This window comes from Falco cherrug, chromosome 3 (genome assembly GCF_023634085.1).
Source record: "Falco cherrug isolate bFalChe1 chromosome 3, bFalChe1.pri, whole genome shotgun sequence".
Classification (NCBI taxonomy): domain Eukaryota; kingdom Metazoa; phylum Chordata; class Aves; order Falconiformes; family Falconidae; genus Falco; species Falco cherrug.
Window position 1 is genome coordinate 8,044,596 of NC_073699.1, and position 8,361 is coordinate 8,052,956.

The 8,361-nt window shown below is 34.1% G+C and overlaps 1 long non-coding RNA gene across 1 annotated transcript; it reads right to left on the bottom strand.

Moving 5' to 3' along the window:
• Nucleotides 1-331: 331 nt before the first annotated feature.
• On the bottom strand, nt 332-7,898 carry LOC114014651 (uncharacterized). The gene is made up of 3 exons (XR_003558225.2): nt 6,683-7,898; nt 4,902-4,955; nt 332-1,070 (listed from the first exon to the last, which is right to left on the bottom strand). It is a non-coding gene; the product is annotated as an uncharacterized LOC114014651 (long non-coding RNA).
• Nucleotides 7,899-8,361: the final 463 nt, after the last annotated feature.

Below are 8,361 nucleotides of genomic sequence, written 5' to 3' on the forward strand. Positions count from 1 at the left end.
ATTCTTCATATCTTACTTCCTTTTTGAAATTCAGTGTAATAATGTGCTTAACAAGTTTCTTTTCTATGTTAATTTTGGCATCTGAGTTTTCATTGCTGAATGTCATGGGACACAAACTGGAACCAAGAAAATGGTGGTGGAGAATAAATAGAAGAACATTAACTTGAAAAACAAGATGAAAAATGAGTCCAGAAAAGAAACATCATGCTCCCATCATATGCATCACCAGAGTATAGTTCATGTAAAATTGATCTTAAACAGTGTAAACAGCATACATTCATCTTTGATACGAAGAGGGTTACTGAAAATTAAATTAAAAGTCTCAATTGATGCAAGCTAAAACTAGCAAAGGGCAAATTCTCTCTTAACTTCTGCAAATAAATATGATGAGATATCTGACAAAGGTGAGTCGAATAAACTGCATTTTATGGATGTCTTTTATTTAGACGACAGTGAGAATGTAAACTCTTTATCTAATACAAACAAGCAGAAGTAGCTGAAAGAAAAGCTTTCCCTTATCTGATAGATAGGCAAGTGTCCACTACTGAAGGTTTTCGCAACCACTTAATCAGTCTCTGGATTTCACCTCACATAGAAAGTTTATGCATCTACATATATAAAATGTTTTCTAATGAAATAACTAAATTCAGCCAGTATGGAAAGAACAACATTGGCCTATATTTTTTGTTTAAAATAATGCATCCAAAGATCTCCAAACTTACAATGATATCAGATATCAGCTACTCTCTCTAAATGTATATGTAAACAGAAATGAAGTATAATATACATCTGTGATAATCTACCAAAGAAAACAAAAAATAAAGTATTATGTATTAATTATCTTAACTGAATATTTTCCTCTAGAATAAACCACAAATTAGAGCTTAATACAGCAACTCCCAATTGCAACACAAGCCATTTCAATGCCTTCTGTCCAACAATAAGCCTGAATTACTTTATGGGACATTTCTCAATATCATACCAAGATTTCACATATCAAGTCAGCACAGTGGCAAAAGGTGCATCTGATCCATGACGATCTACTGCAGCTATTGCTGTCCTAGTCAGTCCTGTAAACCAAGGAACATTACATTTGGTTTATTATTTCAAAAGGAAGAATAATGTTTGTGAAGGTATAGTATTTTTATTAATACATATCTGCACCTGCTCGAGCTGTTGGAGGTAAGTTGAAGATCATCTGCTGGAAACAAAGTGTTGATAGAAAATATTTTTTTAGTAATTGGTTACAGGAAATTGTGCATGGAAACTTTAGATTTGTTACTACTGTTTCACATCTTTGTTTCTCTTGTAGCAAATAGATGCATTTGTCAGATCTAAGCCATGCCATTCCACAACATCACACTAGATATTTTATACTAAGAGAATTATGTAATCAAAATTAAATATGTAGATGATTTGGGGGGCAGGGAGACATATGTACATATGCATATAAAACATATATATCTTTTCTAATATATATAACAATCGGGGAGGGGGGGCGGAGATTGGAGAAAAAAATCATTATAAAATCCAGATTTGCAGTAATGTGAAAAGATAAAAGATCTACGAATTTTCTCTCAGAACAGTGAGTACTCATCCTGTATTGGGCAGATAGGTACTGCTTACAAGGTTTAATTAAACTTCAGGTCATTCTAATTTTACATGACAGCAACAAAATGCAGAAAATTACTCAAAACTGGCAGTCATTGTAAGGTATGTGAGATATTGTAAGATAAGACTCTCCCTTGGTAACTCTGTTCCATGCCTCAGTAAAAGAGGGATGGCTCGCCAGGGCCAGTTACACTACAATAAAGATTTTTTTTCTTTGTGTTTTTCTCATTTTATTATCATTTTATCAAGTGAAAAAGAGTTTGATCCTGAACATGAAATCAAGTTGCCCTTCCCTCTGTGTGAGACAAAACTTGGAGTCAACTTTAAATGCAGGTGAGACAACTTAGGCAGCAAAATCTGGGAATATTAGTCAAAGCCCTGCATTTAACTTATAATTTGCATATAAGCTAAATTATATTATTATTAATCTATTCCTAGAACTGAAGTTAATTTTAGAATTCATTTCAGAATAACTTCAGAATTCAGTATGGACAAATAGAGATAAGAAGAGCATAAAATGTAGATTAGTAGAAAAAGAAATCAGACCATTTGCCTCAAGAGTCTGATTAAGCAAAATGAGTCTTCAATTGTTAAATGTGGGAATGTTTCAATACAGAGTGTGCAGGAGCTCTTCTGTGGAATAACTGAAACCCCTGTATACTCTGCCAAGAGGAACTCATGATCTATTTTGACCAGAGGAAGACAGTGAAAGAACCTTGCAAAGATGTTTGTGTTTGGTAATGTTGAATTCTGTGTAAAGAAAAGGAAAAAAGTTGGTACAGCATGAATGTTTTACAAAGCAAAAACTCTTTAGTATATAGATGGTAAATAAAATTTGAGTTTAATTTTCTTCATCTTAAAGCTAAACTTGAAATATTTTTCATATATAACATTTTGGCTTGCTGGCATATTATTTTTTTTTTTTTAAAGTGATGGCAGTTTGTATAGTCAAAGCAAATTCAGACAAAAGAATTTGTTTTCCAGGACTTTACAAAAAGTAAATTGTGGATAATGGTGTCTGCACCTAAGACAGTACTGGCAGGCACCATGTAATTATACAAACACCTAAAAGTTAATGTTTTTACAGTGTAAAATATGTTTTTCGATAAACAGAAACTTCTCCCAATAAAATTATTCATGTCTTTTACTTTGTTTTGGGGTTCATAGGCAGTGGAGGAGAGGGTAATGCTACTAAAAATTCTGCTGCTTACTATTTGAATATCATTTATTCTTATTAAGTCATTCCTAAATTACACTAATTTATTATGAGCAGAATTCAGCCCTGCATGTATATTATTCCAGAGAACTTGTAATTCTGTGTATGTCTGGAGAATATATTTTTGTTCTTGAATAAATAAACATCCTAACTCTCTGATTGGAGAAAACTACATCCTAAAGGGAAGGAAAGAAAAAGAACAGGCTTTTCTGAAACAAAGAAACTACTAATTGGCAAAGGAAAATGTAACACTCATCAGAATTTTAAACATTAAAAATATTCAAAGACATATAGGTTTTATGATTTGAATATTTTATTCTGCTAAATCAAAACTGCATTTTTTTCTAGCTTTCTTGAGATTTGTTCCGGACATGACAGTCTTGAGCCTTCAGCATGCCTGATTTGTACATATATAATCAAAGATCACATTATATAAATCCTAATGCAGAACCTGAATACCTAAAGAACTATTGCTATCACCTGCATATTGAGTAACAACCTACCTGATGCCTTTTTTTTTCCTTATCAAGGAAATGCGATCTGAACATCATATCAAAGCTAATTGCAAATGCTCATATTTTTAACTGTAAGCCCTAAGCAATGCAATTCTACTCAGCTAGCCATAATGTTTTCTTTTTGTCATTGTTTTAAATAACCAAGATTAGCTGGCAGCAGACACTGTTACCAGCAATTGTTGAAAAGAAATCAAATTACAATAGACTTTTTAATTAATGAATTAATTCAAATTGACTTTGATGTAATATTGTGATGAGATCTGCCAACTTGCTGTAAATGCCAACAACTGTGAATTATAAATGTCATGAACACAAAACCGATAAATGAATTACACTAGTAAATCAAACTGAAGTAAGTTTGCAACAACAAATTGGTGTTTGGGAAAGTAATATTGAGAATGTTGCCAAATCTATTTTTCTGGAACTTCTTAAAAGCACAGAAAAATGTAACAAGCTTTTAACAAAATCTGCAGACTGCTCCAATTAGAAGGAATTGTCACTAATGGTAGAATGAGTAAAAATAGTCTCACTGAAGTCACTCTGCTTCTTCCAGATGTACTAATATTTGAACCTATTGTAAGTTTACATGCATCTTGCATACTTGAATGCTCAAGCCTTGGATTTGCTTATGCATCTTGTAAATCTTCATGCTTCTTTTCACCTGAGTATACACAAGCCCAGCTACGAACAGAAAGATATGGCGAACTCTGAAGAGAGACAGTAATATTAAAGATGCATCAGGCAGCACTTGTTATGACCACAGTACATAGCTTCCTTCTGTCACACAAATAATTTAGAGAACACAAATAATTAATGTGTTGGCCTTAGCAGAACTGAAGTATGGGCATGAGGTTTGAGTATGAGTTTTCACAACATTTTGGAATTGGGCTGTCTTTATTGAATGAAATATGCATGGCAGTTCTGCTGTAACTGCCCAAAGATCACTAATTTTTCTTGCCGAGTTGATAACTAACAAAAGGATTGGTTTTCATTGCATGTAGGATGAGAATGAGCAAAAGAATTGCTGGAGTGTTAACATCAAATTAGGAAGGCAAGGGAGAAAGGATCATGTAATATCCAGGAGCAAACAACCACACATAGGCTGAGTACTGAAACCACTGTTACAATATTCCCTTTTGTTGCTACAACTATAGCAGGGAAAGGGTAGCATCTGCTGCATTTTTTTATATTTATATTTATATTTTCATGTGAAAGTAGTAGGGGCATATGCATATCAAATATAGAAACTATCTGGAATTTATGGACGAGGTATGCACTATGTCAAAGAAGATATACTTTAAGAACTATAATAAATGTAGAAATAAAGAAATAATGATATTTATCAGTGAAATATGTATGCTACTTTATTTGGAGGAAGTAAGTATTTAGGAAGAATTAAGGGTGTTTTTTTCCTGAATTATTAATTAATTAATAGCACAAATAGAAGGAAAACAGAATAACAATTGGCAAGAAACTGGACATGAACATGTATTTCCCATTAAATACATCAGCAAAGAAAAATTGACTGCTATATTTTACTTTACACAAATACAACTCACTGTAATATCTTCTAAGAATAGAGATCTTCACAGGATATACACAAATTCAGAGATCTAGGGAAATAAATGAATAAATGGGGATTTTTGCTTTGAAATATATTTTTCAATTCTTTCATATCAATCTTTGAATAATCTGCAATTTATTAATATATTCTACACCTTACAGAGTTGTTAAAAAACCCCTTAGTTTTCCCATCACTGTCTCTTCACTACAGAGAGCTACTTTTTCTTCTTATATTTATTCTTACCCAGAAAGCCCTTGGCTCTTGCAAAATCTCTGTACAAATCCATACTGCCATTGAATATTTGCATCATTATGTATGAACAGTTATTCAGCAAGGAATTTGGAGATCAAGAGTACATTCTTATGATCACATTGATTAATCAAAATTTAAAGGGACAAATGTAATTTCCATTTGAACAAATATTACCTTGCCTGCACTATATGATCAGCCCTACTAACCAGATGTCAAGCCGCTCATTTTCCCAGATGGGCTTTAGGTTAAAGGTACTCTTTCATCCACTCATGTAAATTTGTGTCTATAATCTTTACCTCTGCTTTTCTTCATTTTATGAAATAAATATATGGCTAGAAGAAAAAATAAAAAGAGCCTACCCTGAAAGGCATCTTTTACTAGATGCCACTAATCAGTGGAATGTATTAACATGGGTTCTTAAAATAGGCAGCTGCTCAGAAAAAAAGAATTATGAATATTTGATCAAATTACATTGCTTGTAGCACTTTCTAAGGACACATTCATATGCTGAACCATGAAAGCATCTTTTTACACAATAATCTGAGAAAGAAATTGCACAGTTGCCTGTTATTATTTTGTAGATTTATGCTGTTAGCAAAGCATTTTGAAAGAGTTAACTAGCTGACAGCTTTTACATCCAACGTTGTATTTGCATATTATAACCGAAAAATAACCCTTACCTCCTTGCTTGCATGGCTTTTGTGAATGTACTCAGTTCTATCACATAAGAAGTCATGATTTTCAGGGTTCCATTTTTTGTACTAAGTTGCTAAAAATCAGTCAATTTCAAATACACTACTTGAGGTCATCTAAATCCATTTGTATATACACAACTTGGAAATCCTTATAGGATTTTTTTTTTCTTTTCTAAGTTATGCACACATTTTTCTGAAATGTAATTTTGCTCGCTCGTAAAACAGATGAGTACAGACCAGTATGTAGTACCTAAAATCCTCCTTAAACTAGAATAAATTTCATTTATGCTATTGCAACTATCCTAACACAGACTGAAACTAAACCTCAAATTCTGTGTCATTCACTGAGGAGAAAACTTGTATCTGAATCAAAAATGCTTGCTTTAACTTTTACTTTATGCAAAAAAAATCTGCCACTTGCAGATCAGGTTTAATGTCAGATTAGAGAGATTAGACAGATTAGACAGATTATTGATAGATGAGAAAGCTTCAAATTAATCCGCTTTCAATTCACCCAAAGGGTCATTCAGAGGGTTTTATTCATGATGGACCTAAAGAACTCTCAGTTTTGAGCTACTCTCAGGACTTCAGGAAACAAGTTTGATTCAGGACTTTGATATTGAGGTCCCTCCGAATGAAGCTCAAAGTCAGAAGTATAACTGTTTCTCTTCATTGATGTGTCAAATAGCATTATTTATATTGTTGAACTTGGTGTGACCTCAGGCAAGATGTCTTCCTTTTTAGTTCCATCCATGATGAAATTGCTCTACTCCCTGTACTTCTTTGCAAGTCTCTTAGTTTATATTTACGCTGTGGTGTTGCTACTTACCAAGTCATTGACCTTCCCTGTCCCTGGAGCATTTGGTTTCCCTGAAAACAGCTCAGCAGCCCCCACTTGTGTCTTCTCCTCAGTTTTCAGGCTGAGTCACAAGACAGCAGTTGAGACAAGGCAAAGAGGCAGCCTGCCTCCTCCTACCCACCTCCAGCTGCGACCCTTTCAAAAAAAAACATAGCAGACAACACCCTGGGAGAATTAAATAAACAAGTACAACCCCAGACACACTCACAAAATTTTCATGCAGGTTTGTGTTAGGTCTTCCTAGCACTAATTAGCTGGAATAATTAGTTTTACTTCAGAATCTCACTACTCAGCAAGGGTATGCTGAGTAACCGTCTAACAGAAGGATACAGACTTCACTGTGGTTCATTGCTAACTACTACAGAGGAATCCGAATTATCTCACTAGGTTCAACATCTCTGTGACACATCTTGCAGAGAGCATCCAAAAGTTATTTTCAAATGCCTACGAATTTAATCGCTTCTAAACCACCTCAAAGAACATATGATGCCCCATATCACATCCTAGGTCAAAGGATGTGATATCCCTCACCCCTACCACAGCAAATAAGTATTGATAAAACAAGGAAGAACTGGTTTATGAAAAAGGCCTAGCTTTCCACAAAGAAACTTTGCCCAAAGCCATGACAATCAGTTTAAAAACATCATGGAAAGTGGAATGAACAGTTGAAGATAGGTAAAACATTTCTTTCTCTTTCGGCACATGGGACAAATGCTGATTTTGCTCAAAATAACTTTTTAGATCTTTTAAGTAGAATACTTTATATTGGAAAATACAATATTTAAGCTTGCTTGTCATCATCTTAACAAAACCCAGAAAAGAGAAAAAAAAAAGCAGATGTACAATAGACCTTCCTATTGTAAGGAAGGAATAAAGAAGAGATTGCCACTGTCATTCTTGGATGTGCTTACATTCAGTGGTTTTGGGCTGTCCTGTAAGAATCCAGCCTATAGAGTTTTTACATTTTCAGCTATTTATCAAAAAAAAATCGTCAAATTGTTCTGCTTCATTACCAGAAAAGCAGAAAAGAGAACAAACCTTCCTCAAATATCTTCCTAAATCCTCCATAAAATGCAGTTGTAAACCCAAGGCAGGTTGTCCCACAGGTAAATGGAGAGAGATCAAAGAGGTCCAAGGCACGAGTCAATCAAAGCTCCCTCTTCCCACTTATCCTTCCAAATGACATCCTACAGCCAGAACTGTTTACGGACTTCCACTACCACAAGGTTCTCAAACCAACCCTTCTTTTATCAAATGAATTCTGTACAAATGCCATCTATAATTTCAGAGAATCATGAAATCCTTTCAAAGTAATAGTAAGAAAGCTACAGCATATATCCCTGAAATGCCTCTGGCTTAAACTAACACAACAGCAGATCAGAGGACATACAACAGTAATTCCAAAAGATACAAGACCCTACAAGGACGACCTAGGCTATTCACAAAAACTTATACTGTACCCATGCAACAACAGACATAGTTTGCAGTACTAAATTTCTGCATTTCAGCTGTAGTAGTATGCCATCATTTAGTCATTATGCGTACTTTTTCCCCTCTCCATTCCAAGACAGTCACAAGATTTGCTCATCAATTTATTCTATCTGATTCTCGACAATTTGAACCTTTAGGACAAAATATCCTGCATATAA